The following is a 25123-nucleotide window of genomic DNA, read 5'->3' on the forward strand; positions in this document are numbered from 1 at the left end:
AAAAGCCCTTTATTATTTCCAATTAAAGCAACAAGGAGATCAAGTAGAATAAGTAGAGCTTACCTGGTTCTTATCAAGAATTGACCGACAAATATTCTGAAATGACAAAACTCATTAGATGTCATGAGAATTTCAGCACAGATATGCCAAGTATTTTAGAACCATGTAGTCAGTAGAATACACAACGCAAAACAAAAAGGCTTATCAAGAATTGCCAACAAATATTCTGAAATGACAAAACTCATTTGATGTGATGAGAATTTTAGCACAGATATGCCCAGTATTTTAGAACCATGTAGTCAGTAGAATACAGAACACAAAACAAAAAAGGCAAAACTCAAAACCTAAAATTTTGACAACAATGTTTAGACCTATTTGCTAACAAAGCACATCACATGTTTGGGCCTCAGTTACCAGGGCCTGTGAAAAGAGCCAATTGTTAGCAAGGCACCTTAGAATAGCCGGATGGAGTAGTAAGTTTGGTGGAAGGTTAAGGGTCAGATGGGGCCAAACCCTTAAGCCACCATGTGGCCACGATGGCAAACTCAAGATGGCGACTTTCTGAAAAAAAAAAAAAGGCAAAGACAATTTGAACAAATAGACCAAGACTACAATTGGCTAGCCTTTGAGAGAGAACCTAGAGGGGGTCCCTGGGACCCAGCCAGCGTTGCACTCTTCAGGGCACAAGCCAAAATGTAGAAAAAAGAAAGGGAGAGATAGGGAAAGTTGGCCATGAATGGCAGAGAGAGAGCAAAGAGAGCCCAAAAAAGAACAGAATTCTGACCATTTACCATTGCAGTAGCAAAAACTGTCTACATCTGAGAATGGCATAAAAATGAGGTGCTCTGATTTTCCAGGGAGTGCAGGAGACATTTCAAAGGGGTTTCATGGCTCAGACATGATTCGCAGCACCCTATTAAATGAGTAGGAGGGAGTCAGTCTGGTGAGTGAAGGAGAGCTGACCAGGCAGAAGCTGCGTCCCGACTTCCCCCAGAGCCCTCTAGAGAGAGCAACAGAGAACCATAGAGTAGCGTCACTCACCAGAGTAGAGAAGTGGTGTGGATGTGGATGTGAAGGCGAGCAATGGTATCGATGCACTGTGTCTGCAACAGACAGATGGGTTCGCAAAAGGCCATCAGAACTGTGGGTATTCCTCAGAGCAAAAAGGTAAAAAAAAAAAAAAAAAGAAAAAAAAGGGAAAAAATCCTGAGAGAAATCCCAGCTATCCTGACTTTAAGCCCTTTATCTGAGTCACGGCACCATTTATGTTAGGTTTTTAAAAAGCGGTAGCTGAGTAAGATCAGCACCACTCACGTGGTATTCAGGTAAGGGGTAGGTTTATTGAGTAGACCTGCTGGGACCAGGCAAGGTAGGCATTCCACACAGCTGGGAAAGGCCTAGGAAAGAGAGAGCTGGCAAAGAGAAGGGAAAGAGAGAGAGGAAAGAGAGAGAAGAGAGAGAGCTAGAAAAGAGCAGCAAGAGAACAGAGAGCTAGAAAAGAGCTGTGAGAGAGCAGAGAGCTAGAAAAGAGCAGCAAGAGAGCAGAGAAAGAGCAGAGAGAGCTAGAAAAGAACTAAGAGAGCAGAGAGAGAGAGAACAGAGAGCTAGAAAAGAACAGTGAGAGAGCATAGAGAGAAAACAGAGAGCTAGAAAAGAACAGTGGGAGAGCTAGAAAAGAGCAGAGAGCAGAGAGAGCTAGAAAAGAGCAGCAAGAGAGTGCCTCTAGGCCTGGGCTAGGCCTTATCTAGGGTATGGGCAGAGAAAGGTGTGGCCACACCAAATTCAGATGTGACCTCAGGGGATGCAGATGTGACCTCTTCCAGGTATAGCAGTTGCCTAGGTAACGCAGGTACTGGGTGGAGACTTTGCTGGGAGGAGGGTGGAGTCTGCTCGCCATCCTGGAGCGGACCTTACAAGGACCATACAACATCACTGCCTTCTTAAGTTTACCAATATCATCAACAGCAGCACCTTCATATCTGGCTGGTTGAGATACACCATTCCTAGGGGGTGGTTGAATTACAGGATAAGAGAAATATAGGCATTTCATCATCAAACTCACTGTCTGAGCCTTCTGTTTTGTGAGGGAATGATGCTGTAAAAATTGCATCGGCCAGTGAAGGAGCCGAAGGCTGCTTTACTTTCACTTTCTCAGGTTCTCTTTCACTCTGCTAATTTCCCACTACATATGTTGTAATTTTGATTAAATCAATTCCATTTGCTCAGACATTTTATTTACACTTTCAGTTTGTTCCTTTCAGCCTTTTTTTTACTTCTTGTTTTTTCTCTGTTAATGGCAATGCATCCTTATCAATTCCGTCCTTAACCTCAGAGTCCAATTGTAAATCTACAATAGAAAGGGTGGCCTCTTTCTTTAAGTCTGCTATTAATCTTTCCTCATTCTAAGCTTTAAAAAGGGTACGTAAAATAGCCCAAATGACCCAAAATCTAATAGGAATCTTTTCCCCTTCTCGAATAGCTCTTTCTATGTTATTCTTTACTCGTTTCCAATTATCAACATCTAATATTCCTTCATCGGCGAACCAAGGATTACATTCCCTAACTACATTAATACATATTTCTATGTCAGAAGAAGAAATATTTAGACCATAAGCAGCAAGGAAATGTTTAAGCATATGTAAGTACGGAGTAGATTTAACTTGTCCCATCACCCTGTCATTAAAAGTACTTACCTGAATATCCCTTCCTGAATTCAACAATGAAGGGTCGCTGTTTGGGTGCCAATTGTATTGTCTAGTGCCTTGGGGTTCCTGCATAAGGGTAATGAAATCACCAGGACACAGGGGATGCATAGTGCAAACAGCAATTGCCAGTGCATGCTATGCTTTATTGTTAGTGGGTATTTAAAGACAAGCAAGCATGATCTTTGCCAAGATTTGGTAAGAAGACATTGACACAAAAATTTCAACAGAAATATTTTTACTTGACCTATGAGACAATGCCTTGGTATATTATTATTTTGGGGGGGTCCAGTCGTGAGTCCTTAACTCTGGGCCTGGATGCTGTCCCTCAGCAATTCAGGTCAATGCTAGAGCTCTACCACTTGAGCAACATCACCACTCCCGGCTTTTTTCTTTTTGCTTATGTGGTGCTGAGGAATCGAACTCAGGGCCTCATGCATGCAAGGCAAGCGCTCTACCACTGAGCACCTTCCCAGCCCTGTCTTGGTATATTATTATCTAAACTATTTTAGAGCAAGCTCAAACCACTTCTCCAATCTCAGGAAAATGCTTGACCAGCTGTTCAACTATGATTAAGCAAGCAGAAGAGCTCCTTCATCAGCTCCCAGGAGTCTGTGACATGTGTTTTGAGATAGGGAGAGAGAACATTTTCCCTCTCTAGCCCGGCATACCAAGAGTTTTCCTAATACTCAAACACAGTCCTCAGATAATCCTGAGGCCGGAGCCTGCATCATTCTACCCCTTCAACATAGACCCTGAGTCTTCACAGGCTTTGAACTGTAATCTTTCAATCTTAGAATCCTGATTATCTATGATAGTTAAAAAGTATAAATATAAATAATATTTGCAAGAATACCAGTGGAGGAAAAATGATGCAACCCAGTTTATTGTGGTGTTCTTTCCAGAACACGGAGGGCATCACATTAGCAGAGGTGCAGTGTATTTTCACAATGGAGATAAGCTATTCTTGATGTGAATTAAGGGAATTTTGAGGTGCACCCTACAAGTTGGAAACTGGTGGGCTAGGATGACTTTATGGCATAAATCTTGTGATTGATGGTCATGAAATAATAGCTTAATCTGATAAACAACTGCTTACTCTTGAAGAATTAATTATAACATGCTTCATAGTTTTATCCCAAATCAGAATGTGGCTCTTTTTCTGTTCACTTCTCAGTCCGTAACACCCAATTGGAAAATGCATCTATTGCAGAATTACATAACATGCAAACAGGTATATTTTGAATCTCTCAGGTATGGAATGTTCAGAATTTGAAAATGAGTAGTTATTAGTCATAGGAATTTTGAAGACCACATACATTCTGTCCTCTTAACAACTTATTTACTTTTAAAAGTTATGGGTTTCCATAGAATTAAACTGTTTTCTCTTTTAATATAAGAAAGTACTAAATTTATTCTATTTTCAAAATACTGGCAAGTATATTGTGAAAAAAATGTCTAGTTGGATATCATTCCAGTTGATGACCCTCTGAAAAAGAAGAGGTAATTAATTCAAATTAGATGCCAAATAATACTGATTTTTTAAAAGTTACTACATGCAGAATAATATTTACTATACCAAAGCAGTGAAATTTTATTTCATCAGCTTATTTTTTAAATTTAATTTTAATGTGAAATTTTAATGTTCACTGGGGTTACAGCAATTGTAAGGTACTGAATGCATAACTTTTCAAACTTGTTATCCCCTCTCTCATTTTTCTCACAGTTTTTCCTACACCCCTATGCCCCTCAAAAGTTTTAATGTACATTTCCAACTTATTGTCTTGTGAGAATTGCTATTGCATTGGTTTGCTCTTTGTTCTTTGCCTCACCATTTTTTTGTTCCTGTTCCCTTACCTAATTAAGGTAAATGTATACACAATACACATGGTACCAAAATCAAACACAGCAGGGGATAAACCATAGGGGAAAATCTCAAAAGAAATAGAAATCACATAGTACATAAAAACCAACAACCGCAAATAAATATTTCTGTTTCCATATCTTGGAGTTCATTTTGCTCAGCATCAGCTTATATGGTCATATATATGCATAACAAAGGCACTGGAAAATAGTTCCATGGACACTATATCATGAAAACAACACGTTAACTGTTTTTGATGGTGAAGGCAGGATTAAGATAGGTGAATTCACGATTCTGATAAAAGAATTTCAAAAGAGTTTTAAAATTTATGACAGGTAAATTTTAATTGTTCAAACGTTTTAACAACTTAGACTATTAAGACAATTTAAAATTGTCTGGGAAAATAAGCTTTCATGCAAAGAAATCCGTGGAGACTTAGCTGAGAGCTAGCAATGTGGGTGAATATGACTCATTTTCACACTAAACAAACAAGCCTCACAAACCTTGCTGTGAATCCTGTAGGTTCCCTTGAGAATTGTCCTTACCCAGGAAATATATTCTCACTGTGTGAAACAAGGTTGTAGTGGAATTTAAATTCAAAGTTCTTTTTAAAAAAAGACATCAAAATTTGTGAATTGACATTTAATTACCAAACAGTAATTCTCTGAAAAAGAAGGAAAGATGTAATTCAAAATCACTTGACTTTATTAAAAGTATGAGAAAAGAGTAGTGAAGAAAGATGAGAGAAACCATAGAGGACTGTATTCTCTCCAGTGGTGTAATGCGTTCTTGTTCTTGTTTCTTCCATTCTATCTCCACAAACTATAAAGTGTACCTCAGGACTGGAGTAACCAGTTCAGACAAAGAATACTCAAAGAATGGGGGCTGGGAAAGTGGCTCAGTGGTAGAGCGCTTGCCTTGCATGCCTGAGGCCCTGGGTTCGATTCCTCAGCATCACATAAGCAAAAAGAAAATGGCCAGAAGTGGAGCTATGGCTCAAGTGGTAGAGCGCTAGCTTTGAGCTGAAGAGCTGAGGGACAGCGCCCAGCCCAGAGTTCAGTCCCCATGACCGGACACCCCCCCAAAAAAGAATACTCACAGAAGAAAATATTTGCAGTAGATGTAGGTGATATATTACCTTTGACAATCTATTTAAATGTGTTCAAAATTCTCCCTTACACCAAACTGCCCTCTTTCAACAGTTTGTTTGCTTCTCCCATGACAGCGCTTCATTAACTGCTTAAAATTTTGTGAGCTCATATACATACTCTCTAGAGATTGCTGTTGGTTGTGATTTTTGTGTGTTTTTGTTTGTAGTTGTGTTTTTAACTGAATTTCAAAAGGTTGTGCAAGTGTGTTACAATTAAATATGTCCAACTAATTGTCCAATGCTCCTGGATCAGAGTCACTTTTTATCATTCTCAACCAACCCTTTCTCCAAGATTTCTTTCAGATTTACGACTTCCTTTATTACATTTGTACATTGAGTATTCTAGCTGTACTTGCCCCTTGTTCCATTTTTCATTCATTTTATGTCTTTACTATTATTCCTTTCTGGTTTCAACTTCCTGATAGTCATTCTGTTAAACTGTCTGTTAATACTTTGAAAGATTTATATACATTCCATGGAGTTTCAATCCCACATATACTTGAACTGATGTCAGCTTATATTTCCATAATTCATTCATCTGCAATAACAATTTGCAAGACTGGAGATGTGAAGCACCTAGACATGATTTTATTCTCATCTTTTTGGAAGATTAATCTTTAGTCACCAAGAAAGTTTAAAAATCACTTAGAATTTATACCTAACTACCAGTTTTTATAAATGGCTTTGTACAATGGTGTGTGATTATTTTATTTTACATGGGATGATATTTTCTACTACCTATAAGTTTTAGAAAAAGAAGAAAATTAAATTTACTACTGTAGAGGAATATGATAGAAATAGAAGACAGATTTTATCTTTGTCACATCTCTGATCAGTACCCATATTCAAGACTTAAAATCATATTTCTTACTTTGTTTGACAGATAGGGAAATTATATGATAAGGCAACAATGATAAGGCAACTACTAGTGACTTTTTAAAATGTACCTTCTTATGTGATGAAATTTACTTTATTAGCTAATATTTGGGTTTGAATTATGGGAGGCTGATCTATTTAACACATTTCTGGAAGGCACCTACTGACCAACGCAAATGGTGGGAGATACTATTTCTACCCATTAATGACTGGTTGAACTTATTTGGCATTAGGGCTGGGTAAATAAATCAACTATTGTAACTTGATTCCTACACTTGAAAAACTTTTAATGTCACTATCATCTACCTGTCAAGTGTTATTTTGGTGAATATGATTTTTAAAAGTTTATTTGAAAAGGAATATACTTTCAAGAGATTAAATGTAGGTTATCATTGGTTTGAGAATGACAACATTTTTAGAGTACAAAACCAAGATTTACTGAAGTACCAGTGTTTTGAATTTCTAAGGGTCTTCTCAATTAATGTTTTTCGAAATTATATTTGACCTCTAAGTCAAGTTTTCCTAGCCTTGGTAGAACAATTATGGATCTATCATTCCAGGGATTTTTTGGCCTACTTATGCTGGACTGAAATCTTTTATTCATCATTAGGAGTGGGGTATTAAAAATAATCTTGTGACATTTGTGATTTTGTTTACTCATATGGGCTGGGCATCTGTAAATTGAAAGTTTGAACTACACTACTTTCTCTCATATTTTGTGATCTCATCTTTCATTTTTAAGTTGTCTTACATTTCACAATTGCTTACTGCTAATTCCTGCGAGATATTTTAGTACTGAAATATTATAGGAAATGAGAAATTGAGATGGGTCTTCAATTACTTTCTCTTAGCATGTTGCATGGGCCAAGGTGAGAAGTCTTGCCCATATTATCTAGTGATGCAGGCAACTGGGATCTGATATCCTTGGACCCATGGGTACTGCAGAAGAATAATAGTTTTTAGGCATCATATCAGCAAAATTTGGGTGTAATCAGTAAGAATGTTTCAGAAATACGTAGAAAAACACTTTGGGACTAGCGAGTTAACACAATAAATACAGCAGCAGTGTAAAATATCTTCTAGATTAGAGGAAAACAATACTTACTGTTTTTTTTTATTATGTGAATTCAGAAGACCAAGAACAGTTAGAAGGTATCACAAGTTTATACCGAAGACATTGCATTGATACTTTTTATATACTAATATATATTCTAAACCTAATTATTTATGTTCCAATCTATTTATGGGAGTAAATTTCAATTTATTTGTTAAATTATCAATTAATTCTAGTAAGGTTCACTGCGTGAAATTTAAGATCAGCACATATAAATATAAAATATATAAGTATATATAATATAAGAAATTGTTATGCATTGTTCTGTTGTGGTTAGGGTATCAAAGGCAACTGTGCTTTAAAGTATTATTCCATTATCTCTACCTCAGTTTTTGGTAGAATTAAACATAGAACCTTACTATTTGTAAATTTACAGCCTAGAGGCAAGAGGAAACACTTTGATTAAAACATTACCAAATTAAGTCCTAATATCCAGGAGAAACTTATGGACTTCTCCAGGAGCTATGGAAATATTTGTTGATAGAAAGTCAGTAGTGTAAGTTCCTGCCTGGTTGGATGGTAGACTGGCCAGGATATTAGGTAAACATGCATATGAACAATTTTTTCACCTTCTTAGCTTTAGCTACTTTTGAAATGATAGGTATAATAAACAATTATATTTTGATAAAATACCTTCTATTCTGAACAATTCGGTCTGAAGTGTTCATCTCTCTATGAACCCTTGTAACTAAGATTAGTTTTGTTCCAGTAAAACAATCTATGCTGTCAGGGTAAGATGTTCTGGTTGGTCTGTTCCTACATGGAAGAAGGGTAAAGGTTCAGGAAGACATTTGTACCACTGCGACCTCATTTAGGAAATTTTAAGCTGCAGAAATTTAGAAGTAGCTTTTAAGCAAGGTTTACTTTGAATCCATTAGCTCCACAAAGTTAACTCAGTTGATAAGTAAGTACTTGAAAAGCCATCAGCTTTGGATTTAGCTATAAAGGCTTCAAAATATGATCAAATTTAAAATGAAAACGACAAAATAGTCATTGACAAAAAATTGCAAATGTGAGTAATCGACCAAACAATGTAAGTTTTTCCCACTATACACAGAAATTTAGAGAAATAAGATCAATAGCATTTTAGGGACAATAAGGGTTCCTTGTTACAAATAGGCAACCAAGGATATATGGCTGTATAAAGATTGCATCATTAACTACTTAAATTTAGAGGATACTACATGCTTCAGCAGCAGGTCTACCCAAATGACAACAATACAGAGATTAACATGGCACTTGCAGAAGGATGATACAATAATTCGTGAAATATTCCATATTTTTCATTCTACAAATGCAAGAAATGACAAACAGTTATTAAAAAGTTGATTACAAAAACACAAGTGTAACAATACATGTAATTCATAGAATTAAAGGTTAGTTTGACATCAGTGTATTAAATCTTCACCTTAGAAAGGCCCTTACATAGCATAGCCTTTACAAAACTTGAATTTTTTATATGGAATGTAATCTGAAAGGACGCATTTATTAATGAATCTATATATTATAAAACAATGTAGACTTCAAAGTATTATATCTAGAAGATAATGAAATAGATTATGGACTCTATACAAACCTAGATATACTTTTTTTTTCAGACAAGCACCAGGAATAACTTTAGTTTCTATACTATACAACAGATAAGTTAAAATTTTAAAAAAATGACAAGCTCTGCAGAAATCATTATAGATGCATACAATCAACTCTTGAATACATTTTGACATCAAAGTGAGGCAATTCACGTGGAAGAATACCATGGAATCCATGAATTTTTAAATTAAGATATTGCTGTTGCTTTTTATTATCAAAATATTTTGTAGGGACACAAAGGATGGAATGGCACCTTTGAAATTTAAGAAACTTAACCAAACCATTACTACATAAGAGAATAATTTGTACAGCTTTCCACAACTTCAAAGAGGTAGTGATACATACTTATCCTTTGGCAATATCAAATGCAGTTTCTTCCAAGTTGTTCTTCAGACCCGGTTTGATACAATGGTTCAACAGAAGGAGATAGAACATATCTTTGCTATTTCTATTCCCAGCAGCAAGATGCAAGGGCGTCAAGATGCCATTAGTTTGGGGATTGGTATCTGGATCATGATGAATTAAGAAAGATCCATTCTGGTATTATTCCATATATAAGTACTATGCAGGGGTGCCAAGTCATTCACAGTTATTGCATGAATATCTGCCTTGAGCTACCAACTCATGGACAATATCTATATGTCCACTCTAGGCTTCCCGATGAAGAGGGGTATACTTATCCTCATTCCTGGTATTCATGTGAGTGGCCATTTGGGAAAGTAGTCTCTGCACTGCAGTAAGCCGATTAATTTCGGCATCCCAAAGAAGAAATTTGCTTGCATTCTTCTCCATTATTTTATTGCAATTGATACCATTCCTCACGTTTTCATCTTGTTCCTTGTATTCATCAGAATTGCCTAACCAGAGAATTTGAGTACTAGTGTGAATGAGGTGTCCATGTATATCCCCAATAGTTCACGTTGGTTGAACTGGTCAGAAAAATCCGGTGAATTTTCTGCATGTTTTTCCACCATGATTTATTTTCTCTTTTTCCATTTTTACTATTTTAAATTATTCTAACTGGAGAGTAGGAAATTGATAGAGAGCAGAGGAAAGACTTTCCTCTGTATTCAAATGAAAAGAATGAAAATGAGGACCAGTGGTGTCTTCATGTGCAGCTTATTCTAGAAATGAGAAAAGAGGAAACAATGCCTTCTACGTAAATGATATGGGAAATACAATGATATAGTGTAAGAGAACTTACTATTCAATATATGAGCTTTAAGAGCTTTCTAATACATTCATTATTTATTGGTACTCAGCATTAGAAAAAATGTATAATGCAGTAGTAAAATAAAAGTCCTTTGCATGACTACTTAAATTACTTTTTTTTGTTTTGTTTTGTTTTGTTTTTATTGTGAAAATACTGTACAGAGGGGTTACAATTACAGGGGCAAGATAGTGAGTACATTTCTTATCAAGCATTTTAGCCTCCTCCTTTGTTTACCTTTCCCATCCCTTCCAGCCTCCCCCAGTCTCCCCACCCACTCCCTCCCCCCACAAAAGTTGTAAAGTTCGTTTTCAACGTGACAACGTGTACTTCTCATTGTGGCAACGATCCACTTGTATCCTTATTTAAGCGACTTATTTTTCCCCTTCCCTTCCACAAATTATACCGACATCAAATACAGTGAAAGCAAGGGGTACACTATGGGGGAGGGACATACAAAGCAACAAATAATCTTATAAATACGTTAGAAACAAATGCATGAAAGAAAAAAATATTTAAATACATATCTTTGGGTTCATTTTCCTAACTTCACCTTATCTGATCTTTTTTGCTTGACTCATACATATACTAGCTATTGCAAATAAGGGAAACCATGGGACCTATGTTTCTTTGGGCTTGGCTTACTTCACTTAATATAATTTTTTCCAAGTCTTTCCATTTCCTAAAAAATGGGGCAATGTCATTCTTTCCGATGGAGGCATAGAATTCCATTGTGTATATATTCCACATTTGCTTGATCCATTCAACTACCGAGGGGCATCTGTGTTGCTTCCATCTGGGCTGGAAAGGTGGCTCAGTGTTAGAGTGCTTTTCTTGCAGCTTACTACAGTGCGGAGACTAATTTCCAAAAAGGCCACTCATATGAATGCTAGGGCTGATGATGAGTATACCCCTTTTCCTCAGGAAGCCTAGAGTGGACACTTTGACATTGTCCATGAGTTGGTAGCTCAAGGCAGATATTCACGCAATTACTGTGAATGTCTGGACACCCCTGCACAGTGCTTATATGTGAAACGTATTGCAACAGTACACACACACACACACACACACACACACACACACACACACACACACACACACACATCAGATTTCTTCTTAAGTATTTTTTGTGTATGGTCTTAAGAAGAAATTTACATTACTAACTTGAATTTCTGACAGAACAATATAATCACTATACATCTTGCTTCTATACTCTCAATATTAAATTGCTATCCAAGTATGTGCAATAGATAAGTATAGGAAAAAGTAGGAGCCACAGTGTTGGCTCATGTCTTTATTCCGAGATAATCAGAAAGACTAAATTTGATGATTTTGGTTTGAAACCAGACCAATAAAAAAACGTCCATTAGATTCTGGTTTGAAAGTAACCAGCATAAGCTAGAAATGGAGCTGTGGTACAAGCAATATAATGCTAGCCTTGAAAAAACTAAAACAAAAACAAAAAAAAAACAAATTCTGGGACAGAGCTAGGCCCTGAGTTCAAGCTCTAGTATTAGTATTTAACTAATGAAAGAATGAATTAGTTAAATAATTACCTAAAATAAATTAAGTGGTCACATGTTGAGGGGCAGATAAAATGTAACTACCATGGTGACTGGATTATGTATTATTTTGTAATAAGGCAAATTATCATTCGTCCTAATCATTAATATTTTTTTGTAAAATAAACCCTGAATTTGGCATGCATGTGTATGTGTGTGTACTTGTGCACACATGTGTGTTTATGTATGTGTGTGTGTGTGTGTGTGTGTGTGTGTTGTTGCAATGTTGCTTGCCAATATGAACAGGGTCATGCTGAAATGAACTGTGTTGCAATGTTTTTTATTTATCAGTGTTCTGTCCTGTCATTTCAGTGGAACCACCCTTCTGTACATTTTATTTGTTTATAACATCACCATAATCAAAGCATTTACAACATAAGTTAGATAAAGGAGATCATTTTCAGTTCTTAATATACGTTAGGTAAAAAGATGAATAAATAATTAGGTAGTAAGTTATTGCTGTAAGATGACTGTCAGTACAAAATATGTATTTGACTTCTTAAATTTGTTATATTTTTAAGAAATATTCATGGAGTGATTTTGACCGACTTGACCAAATAGGTATTACTCTCTGGTTATTTCTGTGAAACTCAAGGTGGATAAACTTTTTTCCGGATTTCTGTTGAAAATAACTTTCTTTGTAAGATCGTATCTATTCACACTAAGTTAATAAACCCCGTATTTTTTTTTGTTTTTTTGTTTTTGTTTTTTTGTCGGTCATGGGGCTTGAACAAAACCCCGTATTTTTAAGGTTTGAATATCACATCATATTGACTGAAAATCAGGATTGTAGCTATGCTTGTTAGATATATATTAAAAAAAACTAAAACCTGTGTCATCTCCAGGTTGTGGATGCATTTGAAGTTGTTTTGCACATACAAAGGTTTCTTCATTAATGGTTCTTTTGTGGGAGTAACTATCACAACTTTAACAAATAAGGCTTTTCAAATATCTTTTCCAATATAAATAACATCCCAGAGCGAGTCTTGCAATTTCTGAAAACCATTTAAATATTTTAGTAATATTTTAGTTCATTGACTATACAGCTAAAGACATTTCTGAAAAAAATATTGTTAAGATCTGAAAATGTAAGTGGGTATATAGGTTTTTTTATGGATCATTTTATGAAAAGCCAGTTTTTATGAAAGTAAAAGAAATAGAATAAATAATGTAAGTGAATTGGGTAACCTAATTATTAGTATAATTTTGTTTTTTATTAGCACTGTCTCCTTTGAATGTAGATGATGCAGTTAAATTATTTTTTGTCACTGTGCTTCAGTAATTTTTAGAATCTTTGTAGTTATAAGAATGAATTTGTAGTACAAATAAAAGCCTTTTAATATGATTAGGATTAAACTTGTGTTTTGTGTTCTACCCCCATGAAAATGACTTATTTTCAAGTGTTAATAGTTTATAGTTGAATCTTCACTATTATAAGAAATTTTGAAAAAAAATGGTACTATTTATGTCTTTATTTTGGGGGGAGTGGTCCGGTAGTGGGGCTGGAACTCTGGGCACTGTCCCTAAGCTCTTCAGCTCAAGTCTAGCGCTCTACCACTTGAGCCACAGCGTCACTTCCAGCTTTTTTCTTTTTTCTTGTGTGGTGCTAAGGAATCGAACCCAGGGCTTCATGAATGCAAGGCAAGTGCTCTACCACTAAGCCACCTACCCCGCCCTTCATGTCTTTTTAAACCAATAGTATTCACAAGTTGCTGAGTCTTTAATTCATACTTAGGTCTTGGTGTCTATGATTTTTTATCCTCTCATTCCTAACATTAATGATAGTTCAGAGTGCATTTTTCAGTATAGGAAAGGTAAAATATGTATCTGGGGTCAAAGGTGATTTTTATATCAGTGTTGCTTTAATAGCATTTTAAAGTAGTACCTTTCTCTCAAAATGTTGGGTATAAAAAGCAATCAAAATACTTAGAAAGGTAAACAACTTAGTTGACCTACAATGTGGAAATGATTGGTCCATCAGACCTGCAGTCTGTTTCCATCAGGAATTGGGGAGGTCATTCTTTCAGTAAGACAGTGTTAAACAGAGATAGGGTCCCCAGGCAGTGCAGTGTTGAGTGAAGGGATAAAATATGATTTCTACTATTTTGAGCTAGAAATCAAGAATGTTATACTTTAGCAGTTCCTTTCACCAGGGAGGTATGCATTGATTATGAACTTTGAGTTTTCATATTACAGTTCCCTATTTTCTAACAAAGATAAAGTGAAATATTGTGAAAGTGAAAACAATAATTCTGGGAAATTTTCCTAAAATTTGTAGACTAAGTGCTGGTATTTTCGTCATAAAATAGAATGAGATTAATTGATACAGTGGGAGATGATCCTGAGGCTAACACTTACCATGTGTGCAATGTTGTACTAGTAATTCCAACTCTGAAGACTTCAATGTTATCATCCAAGAATTAAAAATGTAAGTAGTTCAACTTTATGGAATTATTGTGAGGATTAAATTATATACCATAGGTAAAGTACTTGGAAAAACATTCAATTAGCATTTGGCATATTCTACCTGTTATTTTATCATGTGATGAATTCTAACATTTTTACTATGATTTTATATGTGCAATGTGAGGTATTGATATTCATTGCATTGATCACTTTTCTGTCACTATGAGGAAAATACCTGCAAAGAAAGTTTCTGAGGAGGAAATTATTATATTGACTCATGGTTTAAGAGAACACAGTTTAAGATCAAATGTCTCCATTATTATTAATCATATTTTGATTATCTTAACTAGGTGTACACGGAAATTTCCATTCAAAAAATGAGTTTTTTTAATATAATGGATCTTTATATAACTTTTCCCTACCCTTCCAAACCTCACGCCACTTTAATTTTTTCTAGTTTCATATTATTTGCATTGAATATTATGTCTTCACTTTTTTCCTCCATAACTCTCTTTATTCCTTCCCTTTGACTTCCCCTCACATCTTCCAAGTGATAGTTTCCTGGTATTAATTTAGTTGGATTAAAAGTTCAATTTTATAAGAAATTACACCTTTAAATACTGCTCTGAAAAATGAAAGCTTTGGTTAATACTGTTGTTTAACTTGCATAAAATTCTGGCTTCCAAATATGCGACAGAACATGGGTCCTTTGTGTGTCAGGCTCTGACTTCGTTTACTTAACATATTTTTAGATCTATCCCTTTCTTTGCAAATAATGTAACAGTCCTCATAATAGATAGGTGCAACCCAATTGTATATATATGACATATTTCCTCCAAACATCCCCCTGCCAAAAGGCATCTTCGCTGTTTCCATGACTTGGCTGTGGTGAATATTGCAGTAATGAACAAGGTTGTGAAAGTGATTTTACTGTAACCTTTTGGAAGAATTCATCACTATATTTCTGGGAGCAATCCTCTAGTCAGTTTTCTAGAATAAGCACATCCTTCCTTTCATCTCCATCACAACGTATTGCAAGTCCTCAAAACACACTATCCTATACATGTCTCAATAAGCTAAAACCACACTGTGTCCATATTCTTTCAATATATTTTTAATACTTACATAAATTTAGTGAGAACCTTCTATGTACTTTCCTAATGTATGAATGAGAGACACAACAACAAAATAAAACTAAGAAATATACATTTTAATTAGGTATTATAATATTTAAAATCTTTTTCAGCTCTAACTCATAGCCTCACTTACTATTATTTTAATCTTTATTTGATTATTTCATCAATCCCCTAAATTATAACAGGTGAGTTAAATACACACAAAAAGTGTGGTTTGATTTTGACATTCATGTGTGAGGATGCACAATATGGGCAAATAGATGGATTGGAATTAAAAGCAATTATCCATTTTGTTAAAGTAGAGATGGTTTTTTCTAAACTGATACATATTTCATTCAACAAAAAGAAACGTGTAACAATTCCCTTTGTTTTTCTTCTCATTAACTTTTGTTTCCATTTTATTTTATAATGAAGGATGATTTCATATATGTACTGTAGATAGAAAAATATGTTAAACTATTTCTATCTGTATGCATTGATATATACATACATACATATATTACACAGGTTACAATGATAATTTATAACTTCTATAAGTATACAATTTACTAAATTATTAAAAACATCGATGGCTCATGCCTGGAATCCAGGTTTCTCAGGAGGCTGAGATCTGATGAACATGGTTTAAAGCCATCCTGGGCAGGAAAGTCCATGAGCCTCTTTTCTCCAAACAACCAATGGAAAATAAGAATTCGAACTGTGGCTCAAAGGAATAGAGTGATAGCCTTGAGAGAAAAAGCTCAGGGACATCACCCAGGCACTTAGTTCAAGAACTACAATCTACCCAAAAAAATCTATTTAATTTACACCTGTGTAAGTAGAGTATTTCCATCACCCAAATGCACATCCATGCTCATCTGTTTTGTCTGAAGTACCACTAAACATTATCACTAAAGTAGCATTGGAACGTGCGTTCATTCTATCTCTCTAATGGATTTTTCTCCACTAAAATACTCAAGTGTTACAATTATTCCAATTATTTAAAATCATAGCTTTTTTCTTTAATACCCCTAATATTACAGTTTGAATTCAGTGTCTTGTGACCCCTAAATGGATGTTCTTACCACTTTGTCATGTGCCCATCCCTAAATTATCCTGATAATCTTTCAGATAGAAACTGGCTTCCTACTTGTGTATGATCTTGGACTCAGTCCACTTTATCTTATTCTTCCGGGAATTTAGAATAACAAGTGCATGGTATTATGCACAGTTTTTTCTGTATAGTCTGGGCTTTAGCCACTGTTCTCACATCAGTGCACTCCCATGTAGTCAGGATTTTCATAAGCTTGTCATAGCTGATTTTTTTAAAAAAAATCTTTGCATTTCCTGCAGGTTCATGAGTGCTGAATTAATTTGTGTTTTCTTGTCTTGTTTTGTTTCATTTGAATGTATGTGTTTAGTTGTTCCTCAATTTTCCTTTTGTTTCCTTCCCTGATGTTCTTACCTAAAGTGCTGAGAAACCAATTCTTCTTTCTCAAGATAGTCAGGGTGAACATTATTTATTCCAAAGCAATTTCAGTAACATTTAAGCATCTTCATATCTATGAATGGTATACAAATGCTAAGCGCTGAGAAGGGTGTTTTTACTTTCACATTAGTCTTTGTCATACACAGATCATGAAATATATGAAGATAATATAAATACAGATGCATGCCAGGAGGTGAAAAACCTATTATTAATTGTTTGACAGAGGCTTCCCTTCTAGTGAAAGAAATATATTGCTTGATGCAGGATTTCACAAAATCATATTGCTAGGAAGAACCTAAGCAATCATCTAATACTATAGACTTGAGAATGATGAATTGACTTCCTGAATAATTTATTTTTGGGTCAAATAAAAGCAGGCTTCCAAAAAGAGTGTAGATTTTAGAGAAACATGATGAATTTTATGTAAATAGGTTCTTATCTGATTTTGTTAATTTGTGAACTAATACAGGGAATTAAAGTACAGTAAGGTAAAAAAATAAAGAACTTCACATTGAAATACTCATTTGTGTGTGTGTGTTCATGCACATGCGAGTATGCAAACACACATGTGCATGTGCTCATGCATGCATTCATCATTCTTGAGGCTTGATAGTGCCTGGGAACTATTCCTCAGCTTCTTTGACCAAGGATAGTGGTCTACCACTTCAGCCACTTCCGTTTTTTTTTTTAAGATAATCTCTTGTATTTTCATTATTGGACTGGCTTTGAACAGTGGTCATGAGATTTCAGACTCCCGAGTAGCTAGTTAAGCTTATTCAGCCTCTGAGTACCTAGTTAAAATTCTGCCTGTCTTCTATGCTTCACTGCTCTTTCATTCATTTCCTGAGGTAACCACAAGCCTAAGTCATATATACGTCTAATTGCTTTAAAAATACTGTTATTGCTTGGCACTAGGGGGTCCTATCGGTACTCTTAACTATTTAGGATCCTTGAGAACAGAACACAGGCCAAAATTTTAGTGGAATTCCTTCTCAATCCATAGCTGGGTGCATTGGATCATTTCCACCATCCTTCACTATCTAGTTACTATGCTTGGAAGGACTGTGGATCCAGGCCAGTCAAGGTAGCAGGCTGGACAAGTTGGTGTTCATCTCGGATGCCATTGATAATGGGAAGGCTAAAAGGACATATCAGGTGCATGTTCTTGTGGAAAGGAAAGCCCTATCCTAAAATTAACCACTGATATGACGACGGCCTCGCAAGAAAAATATACCCCAAGTTGAAAGACCCTGAATTTCCCTCAACCAAAGTAAGTATATACATGAACATTCAAAAACTTAGTAAAATCTGTTCTTTGCTCTAATATCAGCTTCATCTGATTATCATATGATGTGAAAGAATAGTTTCTTCATTAATCTTATAATAATTTAAAAAGACCTAAAAAATTCTTTCTCACTTATTAAGTGCAAATGAATGGTAAATTGCCTCATTTCTTACATATTTGACTACCACTATAAATTCATCTTATGATTATTATTAACAGTAATATATTCTGATTTATTACTTTACTTTGTAACAGTTTTGAAACTTTTTGCTTTTCTGCTGAAGTTGACATATTTAAATACTATCATCAAAGTATATTCCTTGGGTATTTAGGGCAGTTTTTTTACAATGTTTTTAACCAATGGCTTCTAAGAATTCTTAATTGGTATATCATTTGGTTTATTTTTAATTTCAATTTAATTTTATTTTAATGGTAATGTACGCAGGGGTTACAGTTACATAAATAAGGTAAAGTAATGAGTATATTTCATAGGGAAGGAACATTGTTATCTCTTCCATCGATTTTTTTGTACACTCAAAAGAAGAACTACTGATGCTTTTGCTGTTGCTCTTGATCCATGGGTACTTTTGCTTTCTTTGTTAATGCATTTTTATTATAAAATCGATATACAGAGGGTTTACACTTAATTAAGTCAACTAAAGAGTACACTTCATTTTATTTATTAAATTTCAAATTTTGGGCTTAAATGATTTCTTTTGTTTCTTTAGGGTAATTCATTTTTTCAGATTTGTAGGATTACTTAATTTATTTTTGCATGATTTTTACACGTAAATTATTCAGACATATGTATTTTGCTTTTATAATATTTAACATGTGACTATTTAAAAATTGTTTTCTTAATTTTTAAATGGCTAATGATTTTAAATAAATTTATTTTCTTATAGTTATACATGTATTTGTCCAGGTAACAAATACTGTATTTTCAAGAAGCACATACTTTATTAAGAAAGGCTTCATTACTTGGTCACTTTTTGGAAATATTTTTACTTGGATTAAAAGAAAAGTTTGAGCTCGGCATTGTGATTTGTAGTATCCATTTTCTAGCTATGGTGGGAAGTGTAAATAGGGTTTGTAATTCGAGAGATACTGAGAAACTCTGTGACCTTATTATAAAACTATTCAGAATGAAATGATTAGCGATAAAGCCATCGCTAGTGTTATATAGCGCACCTCGCTATCATGTTCTAAATCTTGAGTTAAAACACCAGTAGCATCAATCTTTTGTCAAAATAAAAGGACACATGTTTCAAAATGTTTATTATTTAAATTTATTTGCAAAGATTCTCATGTCTTCTATTAATTTTCAATTTACTTAATCCAAGTATATTGTGATTATTTTATTTCTAATAAACTTTGAAATAGTACGAGCAATATTAAGATTACATATATTAACATACTTTTACTATTTGTGATAATTTCCTCGGTTTAATAAGATAATATAAATATTCCAAATGTGTGTATGTGGTGTGTATGTGTGTGTTTATGTGGTTTGTGTGTGTGTGTGCTTTGTGTGTACTTTGTAATGTTTGGGAGATCACACCATTGCTTCACACATGCTAGGCCAATGTTTTATCACTGGGATATACTACCTAGTTATAATCCAAATAAAGTTTTAAATCATGACTTTGAAACTGTCATTCCTAGTATTTGTTTTCAAAATTACATATGATAAAATGTGATCCATATTCTATCCACGCTAGCAATTTTTATTGTTATTTAGAATATTCCCACTGCCTTTCCACTTCAAAACTCTTGTGTTTGTTTTTAATAAAGGTTTTAATTTGCTTCTTTTCTCTCTTCTTTCTTTCTACCTTTAGAGTTTAGCTTTTCTTTCTCTTATTTCTTTGGGAATTAATTACATCCTATTCTTTGGGAATTAATTACATCCTATTACATTTCCTTACATTGTAACAGGTATATACAATGCTTTATTTTCTATTTTATTTTTCCCATTTTTCACTCACTTTTGGTCCAAACTATTACATGGATTAAAAAGACACTTGACTCAGGACACTTTACTTTTCTCCTTCTCTTCTCTGAAGTCTTTCTGTTTTTTGAAACACATATAGCTCCTATGTGGTCCATCATTTTTTCCCCTCTCACTCTCCTCTCTTGTACAGCTCAAGCTGTTATCATTCAGATTTTTTATGCTACAGCACTATCTAAATATTAACTCAGTCCTAAATTAATTTTAGTTGTTTCCAGTATTCTCTAAAGACATTTGTCTATGTATAATATCTGGGGTCTTGTGTTTTTCCAAGGTACAAAATATGAGTGACATCAAACATCTAGATATTTCTGTAGAATATTGGTCCACGTGCTCAATAAACTCATATGTAAATTCAAGGAATACAGGTCAGTCAGAAAAATCTTGTAAAATGGTGTCGCTTCAGCCTTCATACTAGCTTTGAATCTTATTACCATGTTTTGTAGTGAAGATAAAATAGTTCTACTATAAGAGCAGATACATAGAAGAATGTAACAGATTTGTCAAAAATAAATTCTTAGTTTTATGATCAATAGATTTGAAAACTATCCTATGACTTCATGAAATAAAAATAAAATCTTAAATGGGTGTATTGACACTATTGTCTCTCGAGATTTAAAGAATGATCTTAGACTACTACCTCAATCCTTTTTTTTGTTTTTTTGTCATTCATGGGGCTTGAACTCTGGGCTTAGGCGCTGTCTGTGTGCTCTTCTGCTCAATGTGAGTGCCCTACCGCTTGAGTCACAGAATCAGATCTGGTTTTCTAGGGGTTTCTTGGATATAAGATTCTCGTGGAATTTCCTACCCGAGATGGCTTTAAACTGTGATCCTCAGATCTCAAACTCCTCAGTAGCTAGGGTTACAGATATGAGCTTCAGGCCCCCTTCCTACCTCCAGACTTATACAAAAATTTAAAATAAAAATGTTTATCAAACTAAATGTGAGATGTGAAAACCTATAAGACATAAATGTAAAATTTCATGACATTGCATCAGTAAGGGTTTCTAAAAATTTGACATGGACAGCATCAGTGGCTAAAGAAAAGCAAGAATAAACTGGATTATATCAAGTGATATCTTTTCATAATTCAAAGGATACTATAACCGAAGTGAAAACATATCCAACAGATACAGGGAACATATTTGTTAATGCTACAATGTTAATGCTACAATATTTCTGAATCTTAAGTATTTTTATATCTTCTAATTCTATATAAATTTTCACCTGAATAGGATATTTCTTTGAAGAACATATGTAAATTAATAGTCAATAGGAGGAGCATATGAAATAAGTTCCTCTTTAGTTTCTAAGAAAAAAGACAAAGAAAACTCACACGTATGACCCTAATATAAAAAGATGACACAAAATATAGTAATGCATTTGTGGAGAAAATGATAAACTCTACATAGGAGAATGATTTGTATAATACTGCCATCATTTTGGCAAGCAAGTTTTCAAGTCTTCAAAAGGTCAAAGAGAATTGTATATGATCCAGCCATTACATTTCTATGTATGTATTAAAGAGAAGTAAAAAACTTGTTTGGACAGGGAATGTAATTCCTTGACAGTGTACTTGAATAATATGTGTGAGACCCTGGAAATAATCCCCAAAAACAAATTTGAAAAGATACACTATAGAGGAGTATTGCTGGACAAATTCCTGTAAGTGAATTTTATATCTATTTTAATGTCTGTTCTAAAATTTACAGCATTTCTATTTGAAGAAATGCAAGTTTGTGAAAATTAGGCTTGGAAAACCTATTATTGTACAATTTACTTCCAAAGCACTAAAATGTATACAATAAAATGAGATTATATATTGCATGTGAATTTCATGTCAGCAAAAAAGAAAACTATAGTTAAAAACACTTCACACAAATTGTAGAATACCTAAAAAGATGTTTTCATTGTTGGCTAAAAATTCTTTGTAAACTACAGCGTTTAAAACAAAAATGTGATTTCTGTGTATTTTGAGTTTTTTTGGTCCGTTTTTGTTTTGAGTTTATACAGAGATAACTCAATCAAAAAGTATATGTGATAACTGTAAAATCTATTAATTATGCATCACTTATAAGTAATTGATAACCTTTTCTGGAAGAAACTTTTAGCAAATGACAGATGACCAAAATCTATGCATCTGCATTCTATGAAAGTCATATGTTATTTCCTCAATCCAATTTTATTCTCTACTTTGCTAGGAAAAAAAATTATTCTTAAGGTAAGAGCCTATAGCAGTGAAAAGAAACAAAATACATAATCATATTGATTTATTTGTGAAAATAACAAATTAAATAAAAGAATTCCACTTAAGCAACTCCAATATTAGTGCCTATAAAGATGTTCCTGAATACCAATATCCATTGAATTTTTGGAATTTTAATTTCTACCAACATATAAAAACTAGAACAAGAAAACAAATATAGTCTTAGAGCAAACCAGCCTTGGATTAATTTTTTAATTGTTTTGACATTACAAAAGAATTGATACCCTTGGAAGGGATGTGAAGGGTAAACAAAGGAGGAGGTTGCAATGCTTGATAAGAAATGTACTCATTACCTTGCCCATGTAATTGTAACCCCTCTGTTCAGTATGTTCACAATAAAAAATAATTTTTTTTAAAAAAGTGAGGAAAAGGAAAAAAAAGAAAAGAAAAAAAAAGAATTGATACCATTAAGAAAATGAATTTTTCCTATGGAAATCAATTTAAAATGTTTATTGCTTATTATAACTCAAATACCAAACAATAGTATTTTTATACAATCATTACAAATATCATTTTATTACTATAGTAAAATAGAATAAAAGAACAGTCCCAATATATTATCATTATTCTTAATTCCTAATCATTACCTATATATCTTAAACTAAATAGTCATGTCTTTAATATAATATATTTTATAGTTTTTACTTAACATTTTCCAGAGGGATATATTCATGTTTCTAAGAAATGTTCACAGCAGTTAAAAGGTGCCTTTTTGAAATTAATGAAATATATATTGTTGTTGTTGTTTGCAAGGCCTGGGCATTATCCCTAAGCCTTTTTATGCTCAAACTAGCATTCTACAACTTGAGGCACAGTGGTAACTCCTGTTTTTAGTAGTTAAATGGAGATAAGAATCTAACAAGTACTTTTTTTTTGCAGGGGGGAGGGGTTCCAGTAGTGGGGCCTGAACTCTGGCCTGGCCGCTGTCCCTCAGCTCTTCAGCTCAAGGCTAGAGATGGACCACTTGAGCCACAGCGCCACTTCCAGCTTTTATCTTTTTGCTTATGTCTGTGCTGAGGAATTGAACCCACGGCCTCATGCATGCAAGGCAAGCGCTCTACCACTAAGCCACCTTCCCATCCCCCTAAAATGTACTTTCCTGTCTGGGCTAGTTTCGAACACAATTCTAAGATCTCATTACCCAGAATAGCTCAAATTATAGGCGTGAGTCACTGGCACATGGTTTCATGTATTTTTTAAATTTTGATTATGTTTTAATATTTTAGTTTCACTATAATTTACATTGTTCTACACATAAATTCAGATATATGTATATATTTCTGATGACAAATAATCTCTAAAATGTATGTCTTTTTCATATAATATATATATATATATATATATATATATATATATTGCTGAAGACAGACTTCCTCTAAAACTTTTATGCTACTATTTTTTGACCTTTTTCATTTCAAAGATATACAATCTACTGTTCCAAAAGTTTCCTAGGATAAAATAACTAATATTTCAATAGAATGTAGAATCTATTACTTTCAAGGGAATTTTAGATATTGAAGTAACATTTACTGTATATTACTTGAAATAATTCTGTTCACACTCTTAAATATTTGTGTGTAGTGGTGGGGAGAGCGGAAGTTAATTCATACTGGTTAGGAATTTGCAATACTTCCAAAATCTATTTCATAATTTGTTATAAGCACATAGTCAATCTACCTGTTATGGTTTAGATTTTTTTGCTTCTTTCTTTGTGCAAATTTTTAATATGGATGCATACACAGTGGTAAAATTAAAAATATTAATCCAGATTTTGTGGATATTCATATTTCTCTTGGGAAAACTAATGAGCTCCCAGAAAATGTCACTAAGGAGCCTTTCAATTCTAATATCACAGTTTGTCTTAAAATGCTTTAAATTCTACACACACTCTAATATGGACACAGGGTCATATTATGGAACTTTTCTCCTCAGAGAGTTAGCACTACCCTATTGCTTAACATGGACAATATACCTTCATAGATAGATTGGGCATGTGCAAAGAAGTGGTAGTTGAAAAATTTTCTTAGCAGTTTTTACAGATGAAATGGAAATAGAGCAACTATAAACTCAAAAGGAATGTGCAAAGAAGACAAGGGCACAAAGTAGAATGTGTCAAGAAATGCTGAAGTATATTTTCAAATAATGTGCTTAGGTGTGAGGGTGTGTTCAAAGTACAGATTCAGACAACGTACTTGGATATCTTGGGGAGGGAGAAACTGCTTTAACCTATTCTGGGATAAATGTACAAGTACAAGCCCCTAACTCTAAATCTAATCAGCCACAACATCATCAACTAGGGATATTTTCCAACTGCAAAGTGAGAAAAAAGGGCTCATCACAGTTAGTATTCAGGTTGAAACAATGGCAATCACATAACTTTTCTTATAAATCTTCAATTGTTTTGGAGCATTAAAGTAGGAAAAAGCAAAGTAATTATTTTGCATGTACCTAAATTAAATGGGATGTATTCTATTGGTCTCTCTTTA

At 34.0% G+C, this 25123-nt stretch overlaps 1 pseudogene; it reads left to right on the forward strand.

Moving 5' to 3' along the window:
• The first annotated feature begins 8890 nt into the window (after nucleotides 1-8890).
• LOC138822181 (U6 spliceosomal RNA) lies at nucleotides 8891-8990 on the forward strand (annotated as a pseudogene).
• Nucleotides 8991-25123: the final 16133 nt, after the last annotated feature.

This window comes from Dipodomys merriami, unplaced genomic scaffold (assembly GCF_024711535.1).
Source record: "Dipodomys merriami isolate MVZ:Mamm:240054 unplaced genomic scaffold, mDipMer1.0.p SCAF_997, whole genome shotgun sequence".
NCBI lineage: Eukaryota > Metazoa > Chordata > Mammalia > Rodentia > Heteromyidae > Dipodomys > Dipodomys merriami.